The 27,550-nt window shown below is 34.2% G+C and overlaps 1 pseudogene; it reads left to right on the top strand.

Moving 5' to 3' along the window:
- Nucleotides 1-1,544: 1,544 nt before the first annotated feature.
- On the top strand, nt 1,545-23,058 carry LOC107874364 (annotated as a pseudogene).
- The last annotated feature ends 4,492 nt before the right edge of the window (nt 23,059-27,550 follow it).

Here is a 27,550-nt window from a genome sequence, read left to right as displayed (position 1 = left end):
GTTTCTTAGAAGTGTCATTTAACTTAGCTATCCTTATTACTATTTTTGTTGGCTTCTGTTGTTTACATTTATGTGCCCTTGAGGTAAGGCTAAAGGGGTGGTCATCGGTCTTTGATGGGCTCAAAATACTCGGCATGTCAAGTCCCAGGTTCAAGTCGTAATAGGTTCACCATGGAAGTATAAATAACAAAAATAAACATGGCTTAAGAAACATAAGCCTAATTGTGACTCATAACAATACTTTTAAATAATTACAAATCAGAATAAAAATAACATTATTTTATGTGGTTCCTATCGATTTCTTTGTAATACATTTGGAAAAGAATAATGTACCATATTTCATGACTTTTAACAAGTACAACTTACCATTTTGAAATCAAGTACCACTTACCATTTTGAAATCAAATTCTTACTTTACTAATTTTTTCACTTACTATCAAATTAAGCATGATTTAAGCGAGATTCTCCCCTAAAATCCTGTTCGCCACAAAATTTGACAAGTAATATTAGCAATTATTTCATCAATTTCACTCAAAAATAAATTGCATATGTACTTGTATATTTGTGATTTTTGTTGTATTTTTCTTCATCTTTCATAATTTCATTCAATTATACAGTTTTTATTAGGTGTGGAGGTCTGCTTCAATAGTTGAACACACATCTACTAATAAAAATTTTCAATGGTGCCACAACGTGATGAGTTCACCCATACAAAAGTCCTAAATTTTCATGGTCAGATTTCTTCAAAATTCAGTTTGAATGTTTTGCCAACAATCACCTATGGTAAATTTCGACGACATTGGAATTGGGTTAATGACTTGATACGAATTGTATTTATTTATATAAAGTAGCATTTGTATATTACTGAAATCAAGTGTCTTTTATACTTGTATTTTGTATTCGTTGGTACAAATTGTATTTGTTGATATAACTTGAATCATACGAAAACAAATAATACATTTCTATTTTTGTTTCTCCTTCTCTTTCTATTTCTACGTTATACAAAAGAAATAAAAATATAATATGTTTGTAATTTATTCGTTGTAATTTCACTTATATCATTTATTTTGTATTTGTATTTGTAGTGACTACATCATTAGTTTTAAATATTTGTATTTGATTGTATATTCGCATTTTATCAAAGAAATCAAGTATATTTTGATAATTATATTTTTGTGTTTGTATTTGTAACTACTCAAAATATCATTATGCTAAATTAGGAAGTAAAAATTTCACTTAGACTCCCTTCAGTGAAATTTTGAAAAATTCAAGAGAAGTCTAGGATTGACTTATTTTTGAGGATGTGATAGTAGAACGAAATATGGTCCTAATGTGGTTGGTAATAGAGGGATTCAACGTAATAATTAGATAGCCAATGAATATAGGAAGTCGTAGAAACTTTTGACACCTAAGATGAAGTTATAGAACTCCAATTATAGTATTTATCGTGGAGGATTTGGTTTGTGATGTTGAAATTTGTGGTGTACTTTGTATGAATAGGAAAAGATAGGAGAGGTCCCAAGTTTCTGCCTCAGACCGATGCAATGGAAACAGTAACTATTGCAGCGGTGATCATGGAACCGCATGGCAACCTCCAGAAAAAGGGTGCAAAGCGAACATTTCAGTTTTAAAAATCAGAAAATGTTTACATTCCCCATTTTTTGCAAAAAGCAATAACTCTTTGGGGAAGAAAATTTTGAGAGGGTTTGTGGAGTTTTTCATCTTTAAAAGTAAACAATTACATTCTAAACTTAAATTTACTTCATTTAACCATAGAAAATCACTAAAAATAAACTAATGGTGGGGATTGGGTTTTAACCCTAGTTGATGGAATGTGATAAAAAAATAGTGAGAATGTGTATAAATTGGACATATAAAATTATTCTAGGGTGTTGTTAAACACTAATAAGACTAGAATTACTATTGTTTATACTAATTTAAGTAAAATTCATAAAGTTAAGAAATCGAAATCCTAAGATGATAAAATAGGATAAGTTTATGGATTAATTCAGATTTGATCCCTAACAATTAAAAGGAATGATTTATTGAAATGGGCGTATGTTCTTGTTGTTATAGATAAAGAACGAGATCGAAAGGACAAAAATGTGGCTTAAAGGTAATTTTGAGCAAAGGAATTGAGGTAGACTATGGTTTTGTTATAAAACTTAAACTTTCTTTGCTTTGTGCTTGTTTGTGAGAATGACATCCATGATTAACTTCTAGCATGACTTTTAATTAGTTACTACATTGCATTCCATTTGCACTGTGTTGATGTGTTGAGATAATATATCGGGTACCACACCAATGTAAATATGATATTCCGTGATAATGGATTGTTACCACATCAATATGAGTATGATATATTGTGATAAGAAGTCGATTACCACATCGATATGATGTGATGTTGATGATGGAGTTCAGAAAGGTAAGAAATGATGTTCAAATCTTGCATACATGCATTCATACATATGCATTGGGTGCCTTGCAAAGATTATTCATGATGATGAGTTGTTGATGAAGATGACTAAGTGTGAAACCTATGAAAATAAATGTGTATGTTATAATTATATTATGATATATGATTTGTTTAGTTCAATGATATCATTAGTTATGAGTTCTATTATTATCGTTCTTTTACTTATTTGGTTTGTTTACTTGTGCATTATTGAGTTAGTTGGTATATGATGCTTATCAATACTTGTTGAGATACTGATGCTACTTGTACTCTTCTTTTTGTTCAATGCGGAATATCTTTCAGAGGTTGGCATGCACCCTCAGTTCTAGTTAGCAGTTTAGATCCGATTTTGAGGGTGAGAACTATTCCTGAGCAACCTTCAAATATTCTTATGATGTTGATGTCCCTTTTTGTGGGACTAAGACAATTCCTTTGTTATGTTTTTGGGATATTATAATTATTTTTCAAACTTAATTATTTTTAGATATTTTTGTATGGTGACTTCAGGTCCCGTGGTGTAATAAGTAGAGATTTTTGTACTCTATTGTTTTGAATATTGGTTTTGGTTAATGAGCGACTTAAATTGTCGAATGACTTCTCATTTGTTTTCTTTTGTTTAATTCTAGAATTTCATATAAGTGAATAGAAGAGTTACACTTGAGTTAGTACGGGTGAAATTAGTATGGTTCTTTTGTTAGGGTAGGTTCCAGTCATAACCGGAAGAGTTGTGATAGAGATGGCATCAAAACACTAAATTGTAGATCTTGTCATACAAGAATGGATCTAGTAGTGTCCTGCAGAATGATACAAAGAGGTCTTCAAGAGGACATGGTATTCTAGGAATAAATTTCTTCCTTTCTTTCAAGTTATAACTTGATTCTAATTGTTATATTATGATCCAAATTGGTATTAATCTTTTTTCACTCTTGTGGTGAATCTTTTTCTTTCTTTTTAGGTTTGTTTATAGTTTTTCTTAAACTCCATTCAAATTCACAATCCTTGAATTGAAAGAGAGTTGTGCTTGATTTCTAAACAAGGATAATTTTTTAGTCAAAATATTAGTTCATTTTTAAACCAGAAGTAGGTGAATAAAGTTGTTTATGATCCATTTTTCATTCTATATAGGGGTATTTTTCTGCCCGTCCCCAATTCACATTTCCATTTTTTTGCCAAATAAGTTGTGCAAAATTAGGGAACGCTGCCGAAATTGATAGCTGCAGAAATATTAGAGATGACAAGAATTTCTTTGAGCAAATGTAATGTTGTTATTTTGTTTCTCTATTTATTTGATATTCTCCATTCATATTCACTATGAGCTTATTCTTCAAGGCACCATAGCAATGGTAAACTTGACTTAAATAGCAAGATTCAGAATAAGGTCAAGTAATTAGATGATGCTATTAATCTCTTCCATCAATTAGTTAGAATGAATCCTCTTACTTCCTCTCCAGTCTTTTGTAAACTATTTCATACTATGCTAAGTACGAAACATTACTCTTCTTTTGTTTTGCCTTTTTGATAAATGAAGGAATTGGGTATCCCGTTTAATGAATTTATCCTGAATAATTTGATTAACGGTTATTGCCTAATGCATAGTGCTAATTGTGCATTTTCAATGTTACCCATTCACCTTAAGAGTGGCATTCCATTTAATGTTGTCATCTTTAACACCCTAATAAGAGGATTATATTCTAAAAATAAAGTCAAGTGTGTTGTTGAATTATTCAAAAAATAGGTAAGAGAGAAGATTTGTGAGCCAAATGAAGTCACATATGAAACTGTCACGAATGGTCTACTAAGAAGACTTCAAGCTTGCTCCGGTTAATGGAGAAAGGCAGCAATAATCCGAACATATTTAACTATAACATAGTCATAGATGCCTTATGTAAAGATGAAAACTTAGATGTTGTTGTCAACCTTTTGAATGAGGCAAAGCAGAAGGGAATTCCTCCTAGCATAATCCCATACAATTCACTAATTGATGGTTTGTGTAAGCTTGGTTAGTAGGAAAAGGTTAAGATGTTGTCCTCTAAGATGATGAACCTTAAGGTTTAGTCAAATGTGTGTACATTCAATATAGTGATTGATGGATGTCACGACCCGAGACTACCCCCTAGTCGTACCATGATGCTTAAAACCACAAGTGATCACAAGCTAACCCATTAACTGGCATGATACTTGAGCATCTGAATTAAATTATTTATATAAATTAAATTTGCTAAGCAGAAGCATAATCATAAGAAAACTGGAATACATATGCTACGAAAAAAGTTTACAACACAATAAACCTGAAGGGAGAACTTAAATTACATGAGCAACTGTAACTAACTATCTATGAAGCCTCTACTATACTGACTATAGATAGCTAAGACATGCCTCCAAATACCACTAATCAATACATATGAATAATTAAAATAAAGTAAATTTACTATATCTGATTGGAGATTCTCGAACTAGGAGAACTCATCACCTGCAGGCTAAAAGCTATAAACTATCTATTATTTTGTATGTGCTAGCACTGGTACCTACATTATGAGACAATGTAGCACATAGGAATATATGTGGATCAGTACTATGGAATTTACTGAGTAAGTGAGGGTGAATGCAATAAATAAAAATGATTAGGAACATAATCTTAAAACATGCATGCTAAGTGCAAGTACACTCACTAAGAGACTGAAATTAACTGAAAACTGAAGTATCTTACAACATGAGTAATAAACATAATTTGATAAGGTGGTGAATCACTACACTTAGTTACTTAAATCTTTACTTTTGTACAACAAGTAGAACTGAAGCTGGGAAATGGTAACTGTAACTAATGTATAAAAATCTCATGTAAAGTTGAACATGCTGTAAACATGAACAGAGGGACATATATAGATACTGAGCATGAAAACATGATCATGTAATATTTGAGAATGCAATACCAGCATAAATATGGCTCTGAGATACTTTCTAACCAGAAAGACTGAAATCTGTATAACTGAATAACTGGAAATCTGTACACTGTGTCAAGCAAACATAAAATACAGTAAAGTACTATACTGAGACTATGAAAGGTATCATGTAACCGACATGCCCCAATCTGAGCTAATTGGAGTCCAACCTGTAACCCCAGTTGGAAGGGTGTCAGTACCGTGCCATGGGTACTAACACATAGCTGACGATGTGGATCCATAAGGATAATGCCCTAAAGGACTAAAGAGTCACCCTCAACTAGCTCGTGCTCTCATGAGATATGTGTCAACCCTCAACTAGAAGGAATATATTTCAAACCTATGCTAACTACGTAGTTTTAAAACTCAGGGGATTGTTGTTAAGGGTTATACCTTCTACTGGAAGGTAAGCCCCCATCACTGGGTTTGCTTGGTGCTAAATCCTACTCTCAACTGAAAGACACTGAAATACTAACTGGTGTATGCACTAATGACTGATTATCTCAGTTCATTGTATTCTGAAAACAATAATACATACAGACTCTGATATAGTTATAAACATATAAACTGATACTACTCAATATAATCATGGTGTTCTGAATATAACATTAAAACCATGGTCGATTAACTAATTACTTGAAAAAATAGAAATAATGTAAAACACATAGGTATCGGGTGTTCATAACCGGCCAGGACTGAATGATTATAAAGAAAATACAATATCAAACTTGAAATACTATAGTATATAATCATGGTTCAAAGACCCAAAACATAAACATTTCATCACACATGTGAGAAGCATGAACTTGACCATGGAAATGTCTTAAAACATGGGGAAACAACATGGTTACGTGGCTAAAATCATAACTTGATAATATAACATGAAATTCACTTGAATATGACATGTGAAATTGAAATTTAAAGTATGAGATAATCTAATCTTTCATGGGATCATATATGGACCTAAATTGAATTTAAATTACCATGAAAAGCATGAATTAAACCCATCTTGAATATAATAAACTTCATAATAGAAGAAAAACTCATACTTTACTCAAAAGGGAAGGGTCTTGACCTCAATAGGTGAAAGGTACCCATTGATGAACTCCCACATACCTTACTTAAACTAATTCTTGAAGAAACATGAAATTAAAACTTGAACCCTTAAATTATTGAGGAAGAAAGTGTGAATCTTGGGACTTAAATGATGAACTTGTGAAGAAACCCTAAAATCTATATGTTTTCTTGAAGATTTATTAACTTGGAAGCTTGAATTCTTGGATTGTTGGGGAAAAGGGTTTGGATTTTTGTTCTTGGGAAGGGAAGTGCTTACATATGAATTTGATGACAAAAAGTGGGCAAATAATGCCCTTTTGGTGTTTTAATCCATCACTTGGGTGCTTGGGGACAAGGTGAAATGACTAAAACTCCCTTCTAGCTTGTATTTACGGATGGAGGAAAACATTACTCTGCATCACGTAACTAGAAACGGTACCTTAGTCACACCTCGCGGTGCTATTACAGTAGCTTACTAGTTTCGACAATAATGATCATAACTTTTTTCTTGGATATCGGCAAAATTGGTATCATTGAAAAGATAATTAAATTATCTAAAATTTGGTGGGTGTTGATATGAAAAATTCCATATATGTCAAAAGTTATACATGTTCAATGTTGACCCTTGTAGGATCGAACACCAAGATTTGGCCGAATCAAAGGCTCTTAGCTCAACTTTGCTCTAAGTGATTCCTATGAACATTTGTCACCTCGATAGCACTTTACACACTAGAATAATGATATGAAATACATATTCAAATATAAATCATGCGATTAGAGTTTACACGCATAAGAATGAAGATTTGATTTCTAGCTCAAGAATGCAGGGTGACACCACCCAAACACACACCCAAGTGTACGTGGCCTATCAAGTAATATAATGGCCTTCAAAAAAGCTGAATATCGATCCCACGGAGACTTGTTCTAACAACTATTGATTTTAGTTCATAATTTAGAGTCAACTGATGTAAGATTTTCCAAAATAGAGTTTTGAATATTGTAAATTGTAAATAAGGTAAACAATGCACAAAATAAGGTCTTGAGACAATCAATAGGAAAAAATCCAGGGTTAATGCACTCCGAAAAATCATACTATGTTATTGAACTTCATTCATTAACTTTCTTATCTTGATTATTGATTTGTAGGGTTAATCACATGATCATGGTCTTCCGACCTCTAACCATTTGCCTACTTTGGACATTACAAATACATCGTTGAGCGGGGATGTAATAATCCAATTAAGTTCTGTAAGATATCATCCTACATGTGAATCAAGTAAGGCCTTTAAGTACATCTTTGTCCTTGACGCTAATTTAAATTCCTTATTTCATAAAAAAATACAAACCATACTTTGTTCATCCCCATATTCTATCTCCCTATCCCCTCTCCCAAGATCACAAGGTTGACATTAGATGTATTCTAAGGGTGATCAAGCCTCAAAATAGTTAAAACAAGAATGAACACATAACCAATAATGATAAGAAAATCAAATGAACTTAATTCAAAATAATAGTAGTCATGTTCTTAGATTTAACCCGGAAAAGAGGGCGTTTAGCCACGCATAGTCATAATCGTAATCACAAGATTGTAATTAACAACTAAAAACATGAATGAACTAAATTAAAGTAAGAAAAACCTAAATGATGAAGTTGCAACAGCCCCTCAATGGTCCAAGATGTTCCAATATGTCCAAGATGGATTACAATATGTGAACAAAACGTGTATTTATAGTAAGAGTGATCTAAGCCTAAGTCATGTAGGACAAGACTAACATTTTGCCCGTGTGTGGAATGCCCAACGCGATGCCTTGATGATTTATGGAGAATGCAATGTTTAGACTCACCTATTTCATGAAATATCCAACACTCCACGTTGGTTTCTGTAAGGAAAAACTGATGCTCCGTACTTATATCACGTTGTCTCACTGTAATTAGCATCCAAAATAATGGTTAAGTCCTTATCATTCAATCTTTCATCCATTGTCTTGTGGTGTATTTTCAATGGATTTCCATCCTTTATATCATTAATATATCACCATATTCATCTCAAAAAGCTTCAAACATAATCACACACCATGGATTAGGGATCATAAAAACACAATATCCATAACAATGAATCAAAACAAGAGCTAAGACAAGGCTAGTTCATACAATGACATATTTAAACCATTTGGAACTAATGAAACTCACTAGAATTCCATGAAACCAACTAGACACACACCTAGCTCAAGCTAGTAAAACTAGTTATTTTGATTGAACTCTAAATGACTCAATTAAGTACAAACTTGTTGGAAAACAATTTTAACATTTGGAATTACCTACTTCAAAACTTATATGCTTATTTATATCATCTTCACACATAAACAACATGAATTATCCTCAAAACAAGGCTTAATAAGCTAGAATAGCAACACTAGAGTGCATAAATACACCCAACATCACGGGGTGTTACATTATCTCCTTCTTAGAATCATTTGTCCTTGAATAAGACTAGTTAGACTAAAAATGTTAAGGTAACTATGACCATATATTGAACATGCATGACTTGGAACACGATCGGATAACTGAGTTTGAGCATGATGCATAAACTAAACTGGTTTCATGCATATACGCAATGACATGAGAGTGGTTATAAGGATGAGATAGAAATGAGAGAGTGAACTTATGAGTAACCATTACCTCAGGATGGATCTGGTTTTGTGAAGAAAATTTGAGAGGTTTAGGACATGGAAACTCAAGGTATTACAACATATCCCCCTTGGTATCATTCATCCCTCGAATGATATTGACTTGGCTAAAATACTAAGGAAAGACTGAATCATGATTGAATATCTGAATCTGAAACATGATCCATGAACTGAACTGAATTCACAATTTACATAGATGCAAACAAATTACCTCTTGGAATGTCCATACTAAAGAAACTTCATATAGTAAGACTAGATCGAAAGATGGAAAAAATATAAGAACTTATCTTTCTGACAGCTAAACTGAATTGCTGGATATATGGACTGATTTAAAGTAAAATGTTATACTGAACTGGAGTATTTCTTCTACACTCTTTCTAAGAAATTCTAATAGTAGGGAGCAAAGAACTTGGGTATGATTTAAATAAGATATATGAGTAGGGACTCTTAATATGGCTATAACTTAGTAACATGTAACATAGGCCTATGAAACATAAACTAGGATAGAATTACTATACCTTAGGCACTGCAACTACCCAATTCAAGCTTAGCCTCACTTATTAAATACTCGTATGGGTACAAATAACTACTCCATCCAAATTCGTAGTTGAACTTCCTGCTCTCACCATGTTCAAGCCTAACTCATAATTATAATGTACCACACATAACACCATAATGTTAGTCTGAACCATGAATTCAATACCCCATGCATTTTCACAACTTCTCATCTCAAGAATCATTCTTCTTACCACCATAACAACTAAATTCAGCCTCTTACTAGGAATTTACTAGTGCACAATATACCCATCTACTTACATACCAACATGACATTCAAGCCAATTATTATAACCACCTATGTACTTCTAGGTAAATATCTATAAAAGTATATTTCTCATATTCTCTAAACCTTTATCAATAATAACTTTCTTACAAAGAAACACACAAAATATTTCAACTAACCATGACATATACCAAAAGCTTTTCCTCAATATTCCTTCACTCTTACAGCCTTAAATAAAACTTTCATACTACAATCTTTCCTCAGCATGAAATATTTAGTCTCTCCCATCAAAATAATTTTCCATCACCGCTATTTTTACATAAGGAGAGGTCACTAAAAGTTAGAACATGAGGACCTGAAGCATGAAAGAATAATATGCATAACTTGAACACTTAAATGAGGCTTCAGGAATAAAGTATCCACGACATGGATTAATTATAGAGATCAAAATTGAGGATATATATGACATAATCTGAATTTCACTGCTCATTAAGGGTGTACCATAAGTACCTGGAATTGACAATTTGTAAAGCATAAGTCCATAAGTCATGAGTTGTATAAACTGAGTTTGGAGTTCATAATTTTAGGGAATATGATTAGTACTATTGAGTGAACTGGAACTCCTCATACTGGGAACTGGGAGCATATATAATTCTATGGAAAGTGCATGAATATTAGCTATGATCATGGAGATGACAAGTAAGTCATGAGTAGATATCATGATGACTGAAGTACAATACTTTGCACTAAGATAAGAATTGGTTGGACATCTTCCTCCCCTACTATTGCTCTAAAAAACACTAGCCTCACTACTAGAATCTGAGAGCCTGACTTGGTTCCTTGTTCTATCATCTCCCCCTTAGCTTTAAACCATTATTCTTAGTGTGTGGACTCCTTTAATAAACTCTAAATTAAACTGCAACCACTTTACTCTAGATCTCGAGATATAAAAATACACATAAATAATAAACTTACCCTGAAAGACTACACCTGAAAGTGTAAAACCCGTTGCTAGTACTTTTTCCTGAGATACAACTCTTAACTTTCAATGGCCCAAATAGTCATCATATAATAACTTGAACACTTGCTAACTTAGAATCTTCATAAGTATCACCATACCCTGAGTTCACACCATCTAGAATTTTAACTCTTCTTGCTATTAGCTCAACCATCCACAATTCAAACTTTGATTCTAACACTTAACATGGATATCCCCAACCCTTTAATGAACCATACTAACTTCCTTCATATCTAACTAATATCACATCTCTAAACTTAATATTCTTATCCCTAAACCATGAGAATTATCATTACACCAACATACCTAACATAATCAACTATAACCCATAAGTTAGTTGATAAGAACGTCACATACTACATAGCCCCATTCATACTTAACAACTCAAGGGTACTATCTAAGAACGCATACTATTAAAACTTAGAAATTTTACAATCCCATATCACCTTGGATACACCTACATATCATACACATATCATCATACTTAATTTTAAATCAATAAACTTAAATTTTTGCATACACTATTTCAAGCCTACTGATTCATCTTTCATACAACCATCCTCATGGATATATAAATCTACTAAATCTTGATAAACATTAGCCCCACTTTACTACTACTAAACTTCTAGGTTCATACTTCTAACTCTAGATTATATGCTGTCATCAGACTCTGAGAAGGGATCTGAGGGTACATATGACTTTAGCTTAGTGCATAATTTTCATGAACATGAATGAAATATTTAAAACTTCACAACTTAAAAGAACTGATAGGATACTTTTGAGCCTGCATATAATCCCATAACTCTCTATGAGGACTATCTGAGAAAATTTATCTTTAAGAATTTAAGTTGGCTATTTTTGTTTCCTTAAGAATAAGGCAGAGATGGCATGAGTGGTTTAACGCAAGAATTAACATAAGTTCCTTAGAGAAAACTTATACTACACAATATAAAACATGAAAGAAGAGAAATATTTCTTAAATGCCCTATATCCTTTTGAAGAAAACTATAGATGTCTCCATACTATCCTACAAGACTCTACTAGATATGGAATCATAGACACCCTAGTACACTTGAACTATAGGCACTGATATCAAGTTTTTCATGACCCGGGACTACATCCTAGTCGTAACACGATGCTTATAACCATAAGTGATCCCAAGCTAACCCATGATCTGGCATGATACTTGAGCATCTAAATTAATTAATTGTATAAACTATATTTTTTAGCAGAAGCATAATTGTAAAACAACTGGAATACATGTCATACTAAAAAGGTTTACAACATAATAAACCAGAATAAGGAACTTAAATTACACGAGTGACTCTGACTAACCCTCTACTATACTAACTATAGATGGTTGGGTGATGTGTTGGCCTTCTGTTAGCATAGTTAATACTTTTAACTTAGAATAATTGTAAGTTCTTAAGTAACTATCATTGTTTTTTATGGTATTTCATGTGATTTTGTAGGAAACTCAAGATGCATGAACATATAGGAAAGCTACGTTGAGAAGGATGATTTTTGGTGAAAGATGCAAGAAATTAAGTTCTGAAGATTTCATCCGATGACTTGGTTTGATAAGCTATCAAATCTTTAATAAGCTATCAGAATATGTCATCACACATACGCAGAGAACAAGAAAGGTGAACTATTTTTTATGACATTTTCTGATAAGTCATCAACTTCCTGATAAGCCATTAGGACATGTCGTCAGTCGAAGGCAACAAACATGGAATTTGAAGAGGAGTTGATGACATTTTATGATAAGTCAACAACTTCCTGATAAGCCATCAGGACTTTTTGTCAGCTGAAGGAAGCTAACATAAAATTTAAAGAAGAGTTGACGATATTTTTTGATAAGTCGTCAGACTCCTGATAAGTCATCACACATGCTGTCAGATTTGTGATAAGTCATCACAAATGTTGTCAGCAAAAGGAGCAAAAATCTGAATTTTTAGTTTCAAATTTCTTTTAAGTTATAGATATAAATAGAAGCTTTTAGGATTTCATTCAGGATCTTATTCCAAAGGCGAAGTCACCTCTTTTTGGGCCTCTTAACTGAGAATTCAATTTTCAACTCTATGATTGGGTTTTGGGAACTTTTTCTTGAACTTGGAAGAGAATCAACTTCAGACTTCATCTTTTGTAAGTTTAATTTCTCTAAATGAGGAATACAATTGTTGCTATCTCTTTCTTTCTCATGTGGAACTAAAACTCATAACTAGGGTTGTGGGATCTATTACTATTCCTTCATGGATTTAATAGTTGGTTAGGGTTTGCGTGATTGTGGGAACATCTTAATAATTCCTTTAAAATGATTGTTTTCTATTGGTTGTAAATAATAGATCTAGCCTTATATTTTCTTGCTTGAACTGAGAAATAAACTAAAGGTAGTGAATATCAATGAGGATTTGGGAAGGTTAATTTTTCATCTAATGATTAATGTGATAACAAGATTAATCAACTCGAGATAAAATCAGTGTGAATGGAAGGTTTTCCTAAGTTCGAGAGAATTAGGGAGCACAACATCTAGGTAGGTTGAGAAACACTTAGATGGACTGTCAATACTAATAATTTGGTGTTTCCCACAACTCACAAGAATCCTGTACTATTACTATTATTCAATGAGGGGTTAATAATTATAATGATCACAACCCTAGTTTCTCTCTATCATTGATTTGAACCATTGAAATTTTAGCTTTGAGTTCTGAAGCAAGTCGAAACTTTAATCATCATTTGACTTATAAAACCCCCAATTAAAGGGAACCATTATCTATCAGTTATTTTAATCACAAATAGACTTGATTGACACCTTATTCCTTGTGGGATTTGACCCCAACCTAGTTGGGTTATATATTTGACAACGATCGCTTACTCTCTCGTAAGAGAGGTGTAATTTAGGTGTATCAAATTTTGGTGCCATTGTCGGGGAATACAAATAAAAATTGAGTATATCTGTGATAATTGGCCCGTAGTAAGTTTCCTGGTTTTACTTTTATTTTTTAGTTTTGTTCTCTGTAGGGTAGTTAATGTATGTTCCAAGTACACAGAGTTCAGGTAAACCATTATTACCAGTACATCCAGAACCTCAGTTGATTGGTAGAATGGTAGACCCACAAGAAGCAGGAAGACTTGTCGCCTTGGCTAGGCCTCAGCTAAATCAACAAAATATAGATAACCCAGGTTGGGTACCAAATCAAGACGAAGAAGACCTAGGAGATAATGATCTATTAGGTCCAAGAAATCGTAGGCGTACAGAAGATATAGTGGCATCGATTGATAGAAATGTAAACAAAAATTGCCTATTCAGAGCGAGGAAGGATCGCTAACCTGTGCAATATGATCTTAACGATGATGAAGATGGAATAGATGGAGCAGGTGCGACTAGAGTTATTATTCCCCTACCTTTGGCACCCAGAGCTAAGTTCCACATTACAAGCATGATGATTCAACTCCTCCATCTTAAGGGATTATTTGGTGGACTCCCAAGTAATGATCCCAATATGTATTTAGTAAATTTTGTTACCATTTGGAAGTCATTTGATAAATTGGGATGGGGACAGAATTCCATCCGCCGCCTATGCTTATTTTCTTTGTCTCTGTTTGGGGAGGCAACATTATGGCTAAATAAGCTGATGCCTGATTCTATAACCAACTGGAGGCAGTTGAAGATGGCTTTTCTAGAAATGTTCTTTCTACCTTCTAGGAGGGTACAACTGTGGGATAATATCAGCAACTTTAGGCAGCTCCAAACTGAATCCCTTCATAATACATGGGAGAGATTCAAAAAGAAGTTTATGCATAGCCCGAACCACAATATGATAGATATTCATCTGATGGATACTCTTTATCAGGTGTTGAACTCTATTATGAAGTCAATTGTTGACAATGTTGCAGGGGGATCATTTGTGTATCTCATTTTTCAAGAAGCTTCTGAGATGCATGAATGGATGACCAAATAAAGTAGAGCTTAGCATATCAGGGATTTTGTGGTAGCAAGCCTTACTTTCTGTTGGTATGAATTCTGAGCAATGTAAAAGGGAGGAGGAGCACGGTCAGGATATGACACACTTGAAAATGCAGATGGAATTATTAACCAAGCATTTATTAACTACAAAGACGGAGAAATCAAAAGTCATCAAGTCTCAAGGATGGGTTGATTCTGATTCTGAAGAGGAAGCGAACTATATCAATAACTAGGGGGTTTTTGAGGCAGTAGCCAAAGGAATCAATGTTGGACTTATTAGGATAAATTAGGTTATGGAGATCGTGACCAAGGGACTTGGAAGAATAAGACTGACAGGAGTGGACTTTATATGCCTCCAGCAGTTGAGACAATCTTTGTACTAGCTTGAGAAAAATATCCTCGGAGGACATAATGAAGAGGTTACTAAAAAGAGTGAAGGACACTAATGCAGGTATGACAACAATGAAAAATAACTTTTCATCATAGATTCAGTAGGTAAAATCATGCTCAACTTTAATAAAATAGTTGGAGCAGTAGATGAGCTAAATTTTAGCAGTATTAAATCAGAGAGAGAGTGGAACGTTTCCTAGTAACACAATTCAGAATCCTTGAAATGATGGTACTTGTATGTCAATTACCACTCAGAGTGGTAAGATATTACCGTACCTTTATGTGGGAAAAATTATGTGCCAATATGTGGTTAGAGAATATTGTGAGACTGAGGAAAGTAATCCAGTAGAATATGAAAAGTTAGATGGCATTGATATCCCTTCTAATTATTAGCTGAGTAATGAGTTGGAAAAAGAGAAAGACATGGAAAAGGAAGTAGTACTGAACACTCTCCCAAAACCACCACCTCTCTTTCATCAGAGATTAAAGAAGAAAGTTGATGACATGAAGTTTAGTAAATTTATGGCAATGTTGAATTAGTTGACAGTCAATGTGCCTTTGGTAGAGGCACTTGAGAAAATGATAGGATATGCTAAATTTATGAAGAATCTTATGATGAAGAAAAGAGCAGTGATCTATGAACCAGTGTATAATCTCCATCATTGTAGTGCTATTTCTATAAGGTCCTTGGTGCAAAAGAAGGCAGATCTAGAAGTATTCACTATTCCTTGTACAATTGAATCTTTGGAATTTCTAAGGACTTATGTGATCTGTGAGCGAGCATTAATCTGATTCTGCTAGTTTTTATAAAAAGTTGAGTTTAGGAGACCCCACACCCACTAACAAAAGACTCGTTATGGTGGATAGGTCTGTGAAAAGTCCGATCGGTATGCTATATGATGTACTTGTAAAGGTGGCTGATTTTATATTCCCTGCTAACTTTGTGATCCTTGATTGCGAAGTAGACTTCAAAATACCCATAATTTTATTTAGATCATTCTTAGAAACTAGGAGAGTGTTAGTTGATATAGAGCTGAATAAGTTAAAGTTTAGGCTCAACAGGAAAGAAGTCAGTTTTGAAATGCATCAATCTATGAAACAACAAAAGGAGATGAGTGTTTTCTCCATTGTTGATGTATTCTATGAAGATAGGAAAGATACACCAGCATGACTAGGGATGAAGCACTTTCAAGGTATCTTGATGAATTTTGAGTATTCAAGATAACCTAGTCATGCCATAACATTAAATCAGGCACTACTTGGGAGGCAACCCAAGGCATTTTGTTATTTGTATTTATATTATGTGATTGACATCAGATATCTGGACCTATAGTGCCACAAGTATGTTTCTAACTCTCTTGTTTTGGTTTGATACATTGGGGACAATGTATGATTTTAAGTTGAGAGTGACACTGCTTATGGGTATTGTTGTCCTCTTGGGGTTTTTGTTGTCATGCTCTTTTCCCCGGAGTCTTGTTCCTCATAGAGCCAGTATATTTAGGCATACTACATTTTGTTTTATGATGTGTTATGTTGATTGGGAGAAAAATAAGTATCTTGGGAAGTTGACATATTTTTTTGATTTTTGGGAATGGTAAATACCTCTCTATTTGTCTACTTTATTTTATGGCATTGGTATTAGGTACACGATAATCATTGCTAACAATTGAATAAACCCGATAGGTAGTAGCTTGTGATGTACCTTTGTGCCATGTATTTGTGAGATACTACGTAGTTCCCGTAGTGTGTCAAATCCAGAACTTGCCTGATTGGTCTTGCCTTGGTTGTAGGAGAGTGGTTAGGGAAGGATCATAGGCTATTTTAGATGTTAGTCCACTTTTAGCCTAAATAACCTTTTATGTTTTAATAATATCCCTTGATCCTAATTTTGAGCCTGAATGCCTATATTTTTTATTATTATACCTATCGCCTCCCACTTGTATCAGAATGAACCTATTTTGGCACTGGTCCTCCTTGGGCATTGTACACTTTGACCTAGGCAATTCGCCTAAGTTGAGGGTGGATATCATAGGGGTGCATAATGTAAAGTGAGTATGATGAAGGGTAAAAAAATGCAAGGCTGGCTGTGGTAGAAAAAGAATAAGAAAATAAAAAAATATGAAAAAGAGAAAATAAAAGACTAAAGGATCACATCCAACCTGAATTAGCTTTAATAAAGAAAAGGAGAAATAAGTTGAAGGTTGATAAGTGATACCCCAAAAATAGTGTAGTGCCAAGGAAGATTATTCACTTTAAATATCCTTGAGTATCATACCATCCCTAAGCCTACATTACAAGCTGAAGAAAAGTCCTATAGTGGTCTTGGCTTAACTATTTGAAATCCTCGGTGATGAAAATAAGGGAAAGCTTATGGTATTTGGCATACATTGACTGGAACTTCTTCTGAGAGTGAGTATCTCTTGACCGTCCTTGCATTTTTGTTCTTGATTTCATATATGAGTGAAGAGGGATTTCTTTATTGTAAGGGCAAATCGGTTGCATTACTAGCTGCTTACTTGCTTGGGTAGTATAACTTGTACATATGCATGGTTATTGTTGCTAATTTGATGTCATATCTTGATTCTTTTCTGTCACATTGTTGATCTTCATTGATATACACAACTGGGTTCAGAGTGATTGAAAATGGAGAGGGTAATATGTGTTAAGCTAAAATTGATAATCAACTGTCATAGGTATCTTAAGTTTCTCTTAGTTAAGCATCGTAGTATGATGTTATGTGGTTTCTTAAGGACAGGCAATTATTTTAAGTTGAGGGTGTTGATGTGCTGGCCTTCTGTTAGCACATTTAATACTTTTAACTTAGAATGATTGTAAGTTCTTAAGTAACTATCATTGTTTTTTATGGTATTTTATGTAATTTTGTAGGAAAGTCAAGATGCATGAACATATAGGAAAGCTACATTGAGAAGGATGATTTTTGATGAAAGATGCAAGAAATTAAGTTCTAAAGATTTCATCCGACGACTTGGTCTGATAAGCTATCAGATCTGTGATAAGCAATCAAAGCATCTCATCACACATAGGCAGAGAACAAGAAAGGTGAAGCATTTTTTATGATACTTTCTGACAAGTCGTCAAATTCTTGATAAGCCATTAGGACTTGTCTTTATCCTTAGGAAGCAAACATGGAAGTTGAAGAGGAGTTGACGACATTTTTTGATAAGTCGTCAACTTCCTGATAAGCCGTCAGGAGTTGTCGTCAGTCGAAGGCTGCAAATATAGAATTTGAAGAGGAGTTGATGATATTTTCTAATAAGTCATCAAACACCTGATAAGTCGTTAGACTCCTGATAAGTCATCACATATGTCATCACACATGTTGTCACACATGTCGTCAGATTTGTGATAAGTTGTCACAAATATCGTCAGCAAAAAGAGGAAAAACCTAAATTTTTAGTTTCGAATTTCCTTTAAGTTACAGATATAAATAGCAGCTTTTAGGGTTTCATTCAGGATCTGAAACTTATTCCAAAGGTGAAGTCACCTCTTTTTGGGCCTCTTAACTGAGAATTCAATTTTCAACTCTATGATTGGGTTTTGGAAACTTTTTCTTTAACTTAGAAGAGAATCAACTTCAGACTTCATCTTTTATAAGTTTAATTTCTCTAAATGAGGAATACAATTGTTGTTATCTCTTTCTTTCTCATATGGAACTAAAACCCATAACTAGGGTTGTGGGATTATGATTATTCCTTCATGGATTTAATAGTTGGTTAGGATTTGAGTGATTGTGGGAATATCTTGATAATTCCTTTGTAATGATTATTTTCTATTGGTTGCAAATAATAGATCTAGCCTTATGTTTTCTTTCTAGAACTGAGAAATAAAATAAAGGTAGTAAATTATCAATGAGGATTTGGGAAGGTTAATTTTCCATCTAATGATTAATGTTGTAACAAGATTAATCAAATCGAGATAAAATCAGTGTGAATAAAAGGTTTTCCTATATTTGAGAGAATTATGGAGCACAACATCTGGGTAGGTTGAGAAACACTTAGATGGACTATCAATACTGATAATTTAGTGTTTACCACAAGTCACAAGAATTCAGTACTACAACTATTATTCAATGAGGGGTTAATAATCATAGTGATCACAACCCTAGTTTCTCTCTATAATTGATTTAAACCATTGAAATTTTATCTTTGCTTTCTGAAGTAAGTCAAAACTTTAATCACTGTTTGACTGATAAAACCCACAATTATAGGAAACCATTATCTATCTGTTATTTTAATCACAAATAGACTTGATTGACACTTTATTCCCTGTGGGATTCGACTCCAACCTAGTTGTGTCCTATATTTGACAACAACCGCTTACTCTCTCGTAAGAGAGGTGTAATTTGGCATATCACTGGGACATGCCTCTAACTACCTCTAATCAATACATATTGAATAACTAAAAATTACATAAACTACATCTGACTGGAGATTCTCAAACTAGGAGAACTCATCACCTGTAGGTTGGAAGCTATAAACTATCTAATTATTATATGTATGCTACAACTGGTACCTATATTATGAGACAATGCAGCACATAGGCATATATGTCGATCAGTACTGAGTAAGTGGGGTGAAAAAAATAATTAAAACTGATTAGGAACATAATATTAAAACATGTATGCAAAGTGTAAGTAAACTCCCCAAGAGACTGAAATTAACTAAAAACTAAAGTATCTTAAAACATTACTAACAAACATAATTTGATAAGCTGTTGAATCACTACACTTAGTTACTTAAATCTTTACTTTTGTTGAAAATGAAGAACTGAAGTTGGGAAACAGTAAACGTGACTACTGTATGAAAATTTCATGTAAAGATGAACATGTTTTAAACAAAAATTGATGGTCATGTATGGATACTGAACATGAAAGCATGAACTTGTAATATTTTTGAATGCAAAACCAAGCATAAAAATATTTTTGAGATAATTTGTAATTTGAAAGACTGGTCTATAAACTGAATAACTAGTAATCTATTTACATGGTCAAGCAAACCTAAACTAAAGTAGAGTACTGTGACTGTGGGAGGTATCATGTAACCGACATGCCCTAATCTGAGCTAATCGGGGTCTAACCTGTAACCCCAGTTGAAAGAGTGTCAGTACCGTGCCATGGGTATTAATACATAGCTAACGATATGGATCCACAAGGCTGATGTCCCGAAGGACTAAGAAGTCACCCTCTACTGAAAGGTTCTCTCATGAGATATGTGTCAACCCTCAACTGGCAACAAGACATCTCAAACCTATACTATCTATGTAGTTCTAGAACTCAGGGATTGCTACTAAGGTTCACAGCCTCTACTGGCAGGTGAGCCCCCATCCCCGAGTTTTCTCAATACTAAATCATACTTCCAACTGAAAGACATTGAAATACTTATCGGTGTATGCACTGATAACTTATAACTGATAAGCTCAAGTCATGGTATTATGAAAATAACAATGCATACGGATTTTGAGGTAATCATAAACAAATAAATTGATAGTTCTCAACATGATCATGTTGTTCTGACTATGACATTAAAACCATTATCTAACTAACTTGTTACTTGAAAAAATGAAAATAAAGTAAAATATATAGGTATCGGGTGTTCATAACCCGCCAACACTGAATCATTATAAAGAAAATACAATATCAAGCTTGAAATACTGTAGAATGTAATCATAGTTCAAAGACCCAAAACATAGACATTTCATCAAACATGTGAGAAAAATAAACTTGACCATGGGAATGTCTTAAAACATGCGTAAACAACGTGGTTACATGGCTAAAATCATAACTTGATAATACAACATGAAATTCACTTGAATATGATAAGGAAAATTTAAATTTAAAGCGTAAAACAATATTATCTTTCATGGGATCATTCATGGACCTGAACAGAATTAAAATTACCATGGAAAGTATGAATTAAACCTATCTTGAATATAATAAACTTCATAATAGAGGAAAAACTCATACTTTACTCAAAGGGAAAGGGTTTTGGGCTCAATGGGTGTAAGGTACCCATTGTTGAACTCCCACATACCTTAATTGAATGAATTTTTGAAGAAACTTGAAATTAAAGTTTGAACCCTTGAATTCGTATGGAAGAAAACTTGAATCTTGGGACTTGAAAGACGAACTTTTGAAAGAAATCCTATTCTTGATGTTTTCTTGAAGATTCTTGAACTTGGAAGCTTGAATTCTTGGAATCTTAGGGAAAAGGGTTTGGATTTTTGTTCTTGATAAGGGAAGGGTTTACATATGAATTTGATGATTGGGAAAATAAAGCCCTTTTGGTGATTTAATCCATCACTTGGGTGCAAGGGGAAATAACTAAAACGCACTTTGGGCTTGTATTTACGGATGAAGAAAAACATTACTCCGCATTATGTAGCTAGACGAGGTAACTTAGTCCCGCGTTGTTGAGTTTTCGCAGCAACTTATTGGTTCCAATGAAAATGATCATAAATTTTTTTTTGAGTATCAAATTAAGGCGAACTTGGTATCGTTGGAAAGTTAATTCGATTATCTACAATGTGGTGGGTCTTGAGATAAAAAATTCCATATATGTCAAAAGTTATACACATTCAAAGTTTACTCTTGTAGCATCGAACACGAATATTTGGCTAAATCAAAGACTCTTATCTTAACTTTTCTCTAAGTGATTCCTATAAAAAAAAATTTCACCTTGATAGCACTTTACACAGTAGGATAATGATCATGAATTATATATTCAACTATAAATTATGGGATTAGAGTTTACACACGTAAGAATGATGGTTTAATTTCTATCTCAAGAATGCGGGATGTTACAATGGACTATGTAAAGAAGGAAAAGTTGCAGATGCTGAGGAATCAATGAAACATATGTCAGAAAGGGTATAGAGCTTAATGTATTCACCTACAATGCGATAATTGATGGATATTATTTGCATGGTCAACTAGATAGAGTGAGGAAAGTTTTTGATAGCATGATAGATAAGAACAGTGAACCTGATATTATTAGCTATAGTGTACTTATAAACAGATATTGTAAGAAAAAACAATGGCCGAGGCTATGCAATTGTATCATGAAATCTCACAAAAGGGATCTAAATCGGATATTGTTACCTATAATACTATCTTGCAAGGTTTGTTTGAATTTTAAAAAATTAGTGATACAAAGCAAATTTATGTCGGGATGCTATCTGTAGGGACCAAGCCTGGTATATGCACTCAGGACACTTTTCTCAATATTTATTTTAAGTATGGACTTGTTGAAGAATCTATGTCTCTCTTTAATAAGTTGTAAATAAAGAGAGAATATATTGAGAATGCATTATATAGTGTTGTCATTAATGGATTGTGCAAAAATGGTAAAATTATCAAAGCTCATGTTGTTTTAAGAAGCTTTGTTTTATTGGATTGCTTTCGGATATAAGAACATGCACAGTAATGATAAATGGATTTTTTATTGCAGGGTTGTTTGATGAAGATAAAGATATTGTTAAAAAAATGGAAGACAACAGTTGTTTTCAAAATAATGTAACTTACAATGTTATTTTGCAAGGATTTCTTCGGTGCAACAAAATTAATGAAATGACATCTTTCATGAAATAAACAGTTGTAAGGGGCTTCTCGTTTGATGAAACTACAACTCAAGTTTTGATAAACATTATAAGAGAGAACCCTTCTGTCCTTGAAATGATACCGGAGCTTCACTCAATAAATAAAAAGTTAATATTTCTTTCACTTGGAATATTCAATATTATATAATTTTCTTTTGTCTCACATGAGAAATGGCATCCAATCTAATGTAGTTGTTAAAGTTGGAAAATTAGCACATTAGAACATCAGTTGAGCTTTGTGGGTAGGCTTATACAGGAGGTACATCACTTTTGATACTTAGATTGTTTTCTACTCTTATTTATCTTGGCATCGTGTCATTGCACTCTTTATATGAGTAATAACATGATATCCTTTTACGTGTCTATGTTACAAGTTTAGTAATCCTCATGTACAATCATTTTTCATCATTTTGTAAATCAATAAAAACTACTTGTGACGTATAAAATGTTATGGAAACAATCTTTCTGACGAGTTCATCTCATTCTCCTATCTCTCGACCCCTATACTATTAATACTTTTAATTTTCTTGAAATTGAATGTAATACCCCGAAAAATCCAAACCAATATTAGAGCCATGTACCCAGCTCATGCATAGTACATCATGGTTTTTTTATAGTTTTATGAGTAGGTTAGATGTATATTAAGGCTTCAAATAATTCTCAGCTATCAGACGAATCGAAACATTCCTCACCGATCGAATTCTTGAGAAAGATATTACCATAGTCAGATTAAAATAACCATATCTCTCATTGTACTTGGAATTTTTTATTTCATGACCTATCAACAGATAGATAATTGAATTATCTTTCCAACGATACAAATTTTTCCTAAATCCGATATCGGAGCAAAGAGTTATTCCTATTTTACTCCATCATGTCAGGCTGGAAACAGTATGACAACATTCGTGGTAGCTTACCACATTTGTGACGCCCTACCACAAAGCTCGTCATCCTTAGGAAGAAACCATATCCTAAGTTACGAAATTTGTGGTAGCTTACCACACTTGTGATTCCCTACCACGAAGGTTGTCAGCTTTAAGCAGAAACCAGCTCCTAAGTGACGACATTCGTGGTAGCTTACCACATTAGTGATGCTTTATCAAGCAGGTCGTCAGTCCTAAGCAGTATCCAGCTTCTGTGTGAACATTTTTTATGGCTTACCATATTTTTGATACCATGTCACAAATGTCATCAGCCTTAAGCAGAGTCCATCTTCTGTGTGATGACATTTTTGACGTCTTACCATATTTTTGACGCCTTGTCACAAATGTCGTCAGCTATTATTTTCAGTAACTGGGAATTTATTTCATATGGGTATTTTGGTATTTTTTTTCTTCACTTCCTGTGACTTCTAACCCTCAAGGAACGTATTATCTTCCATTCTCTTTAGTTAAAAAATCTCAAAAATCTCTCTCATACACTTTCGACCACAAGAATAGGGTTTCCTCTCAAGATCATCTCCTCAGGAATAAGAGCATTCTTTCTCAAAGGGGTTAAGCCCTAGTAAAGAAAAATCAAGGGAAAGCCTAAGGAATTCTTCAAGAACCTTCAAAAACATTAGATGACAAGTTCATGTTAGCTATATACTTCAATATGAATTCCATGCTTTTCATGTGTTGCTATTGTGGTTGTATGAAGCATGCAAGATAATGGAGATATACAATATGCACACGAAATATATCCATGAATTCCCTACAATGTTTAAGATGTTAAATAACTATATGAAATATGATATCCCCTACTTATGATAATTATGAATTGTGGACTCAAATTTTATGATCGAGTCATGTAATATGTGTCAGTTTCCTTCTATCAAGTCCTGGGGGTATTCTTACCCAAAAATCATAGTTGTGTGCCTAGATCTAGTCATGTTGTCACGATAATCTCAGTCAAGCTGTAATCTATAGAACTCAGTCAGTCATGTGACTCAGGAAACCTCAGAAATCTCATGATCTCAGTTAACTCTCAGATAAAAGTAATACTCCATCAGTCAATGAAAGTTAGTTAATCTGTCCATGTACAGTCAGTTGAATCATGTTTATTCTTTTCAGATGGGAGTAGAAGTTAGCACCGAGCAAACCCAAGGCTGGGGACTCACCTACCAGTTTTAGGGTGTAATTCTTAGTAGTCATCCTTGTGTTCCAGAACTACCTAGCCAACGTGGGTTGAGAAATCTTAGCCTGTTAGATTAGGGTTGATGAGGTGGCTTAACCTATTAGTTTAGGGTCCCACCATTCTCATATTGAGTACCTGCTAAATAAGGGTCACTCACAACTGTCCTTATGAGTGGTGCGGTATTGACACCCCTCCAGTCGGGGCAGAGATTGGACCCCAGCCTAGACGTAATGGTATACATAGGGCATGTCGGTTAAAAAACTACCTCTCACAGTTTCAGTATTAGTCTTAGTAAAATAACTCAGACAGTTCTTCAGATATTAGTATACCAGGACTGTTAGATACTTAGTTATAGCACAGAACTCAGAGAGTTCAACCAGATTCAGGGCTGTCAGATACAGTCATTCATGTTATAAGAAATACGGTTCCATCCATGTATTAGTGTACAGATTTAGCCATTAAGTACTCACGATCTTAGTTACTATGTATGTATGTTTACGCTCTCATGTTCATATTAGTCAGTCAGTTAGCATTGTCCATGCATGTAAACCCTTGTGCATTAGCTTACCTGACTCGTATACTCAGTACTCCAGTTGTACTGACGCATTTTCACTATGGTGCTTTATTACATGTTACACCATAGGTTCAGAGACATGAGCTCCAGATCAGCAATAGCATCCAGCCGCAGAGTTGCAGTGAGTCCTCATCCATTTAAGGGTGATATTATTTTATTTTATTTATTATTTCAACTTAGTTTTGCTAGACGGAGTTAGTTGGAGACATCTTCCTTCAACTCCTTATTCAGATAGTACTTAGAGGCTTTTAGATTCAGTATTCAGACTTATGTTCAAAGTTGATTCAGTTTTCAGTTGTTTTGGGTATCTTCCATCGATATGGATATTATGTTTTGACAGATTCTTTATTCAGTTGAACCTTATGGTCTACATGTTCATGTTTTCTACATTATTATATTATATATCCAGTATACAGGTGTAGATATCAGTCATGTGTTAGCTTGTGGTCCCTTGGGCTCATACGCACCGTGTAGCATTCTGATTTAGAAAATCGAGGAATTAAAAACTTGGTATTAGAGCCTAAGGTTCAATAGAGTCCTAGAAAGTCTGAAAGTCACATCTAGTAGAGTCTTGTACATGGGTGTGTTGCGTGCCACATTTATGTACAGGAGGCAATATGATGTTTTAGGAATAGTTCCCTTTCTTCAGTATTCATGTCGTGCTAGTAAACATAATTTCAATTCTGTGTCTCAGTCTAATCCGCTCTTCTCTTATTTCAGAAGCATGCCTTCGAAGAGAAGAAATCAGCCAGCTCCTCAACCCAAAGATCCTTTGGGTGAACATGTTTCTCATGCGGAGTTCAGGACCATATTTACCGCTATTTCTCAGTCTGTAGCTGCCTAGAATGAATGACCAACAGTCATTTTAGCCAACCCAGTGGCCAATTCAGTAGCAGCTAGGATTCGAGAATTTACCCAAATGAACCCTCCATCCTTCTCTGGGTCAAAGCCATACAAGGATCCTCAGGAATTCATTGAACAAGTCCAGAAGGTCATTAATATCATGGGAGTCACTTCTTCTCAGAGTGTAAAGTTAGCCACATACCAATTGCAAGATATCGCTCATACTTGGTACTAGTAGTGGGTAGCAGAAAGGTTAGAGGATACAGGTCCCGTTGAGTGGGAAGAATTTGTCACGGCTTTCTTAGACAGATTCTTTCCCCAAGAGCTGAGAGAGGCCAAAGTTCTTGAGTTCATCAATCTCAGGCAGGGAAATATTACAGTTATAGATTATTCTCTTAGATTTACTTAGCTAGCCAGATATGCCCCACATGTGGTTACAAACAACAGGGCTAAGATGAGAAAGTTTGTGTCAGGGGTGAATGATAGCGTGGTAAATGAGTATAGGTATACGATGCTGAACAACGATATGACTTTATCCAGGCTCATGACCTACACTCAACAGATAGAGGAGTAGAAGGCTAAAACTAGGGAGAGGTAGAATAAGAGAGCAAGAGCAGGCAGTTTTAGTTTTGCTCATCCCAAATTAGAGGGAGGAAATAGTTTGCAGTTTTATCCTAAGTCAGCAGTTCCAACCCCTTCCTCCGCTAGTTCCCCAGTGCTGAAGTTCAGGGACGGAAACAGAGACAGAGCACCAGGCTCTAAATCTCAGGGCAGTGTTAGCAGTGCCCGAACAAACCCCCTTTGTCAGAATTGTGGTAAGAACCACAAAGGTATTTGCAGAGCCGGTAGTGATGTCTATTTTGGTTGAGGTAAGACAGGCCACAGGATTAGGGAGTGTCCTCAGCCAGGCCCTCAGGGTCAGCAGAATTGTTCCACAACTCAATTCGGTCACCCAAACCAGCAGGGTACCACTTCCAGTGATACTAGTGGGCAACGCCCAAATAGACTCTATGCTCTTCAGACCTGACAGGATTAGGAAAATTATCCTGATGTCGTTACTAGTACGCTATAGATTTTCCATGTTCATGTTTATGCTTTACTATACCCA

The sequence above is a fragment of the Capsicum annuum genome, chromosome 6, assembly GCF_002878395.1.
Source record: "Capsicum annuum cultivar UCD-10X-F1 chromosome 6, UCD10Xv1.1, whole genome shotgun sequence".
Lineage (NCBI taxonomy): Eukaryota > Viridiplantae > Streptophyta > Magnoliopsida > Solanales > Solanaceae > Capsicum > Capsicum annuum.
This window is presented reverse-complemented; position numbering and strand designations above follow the sequence as displayed.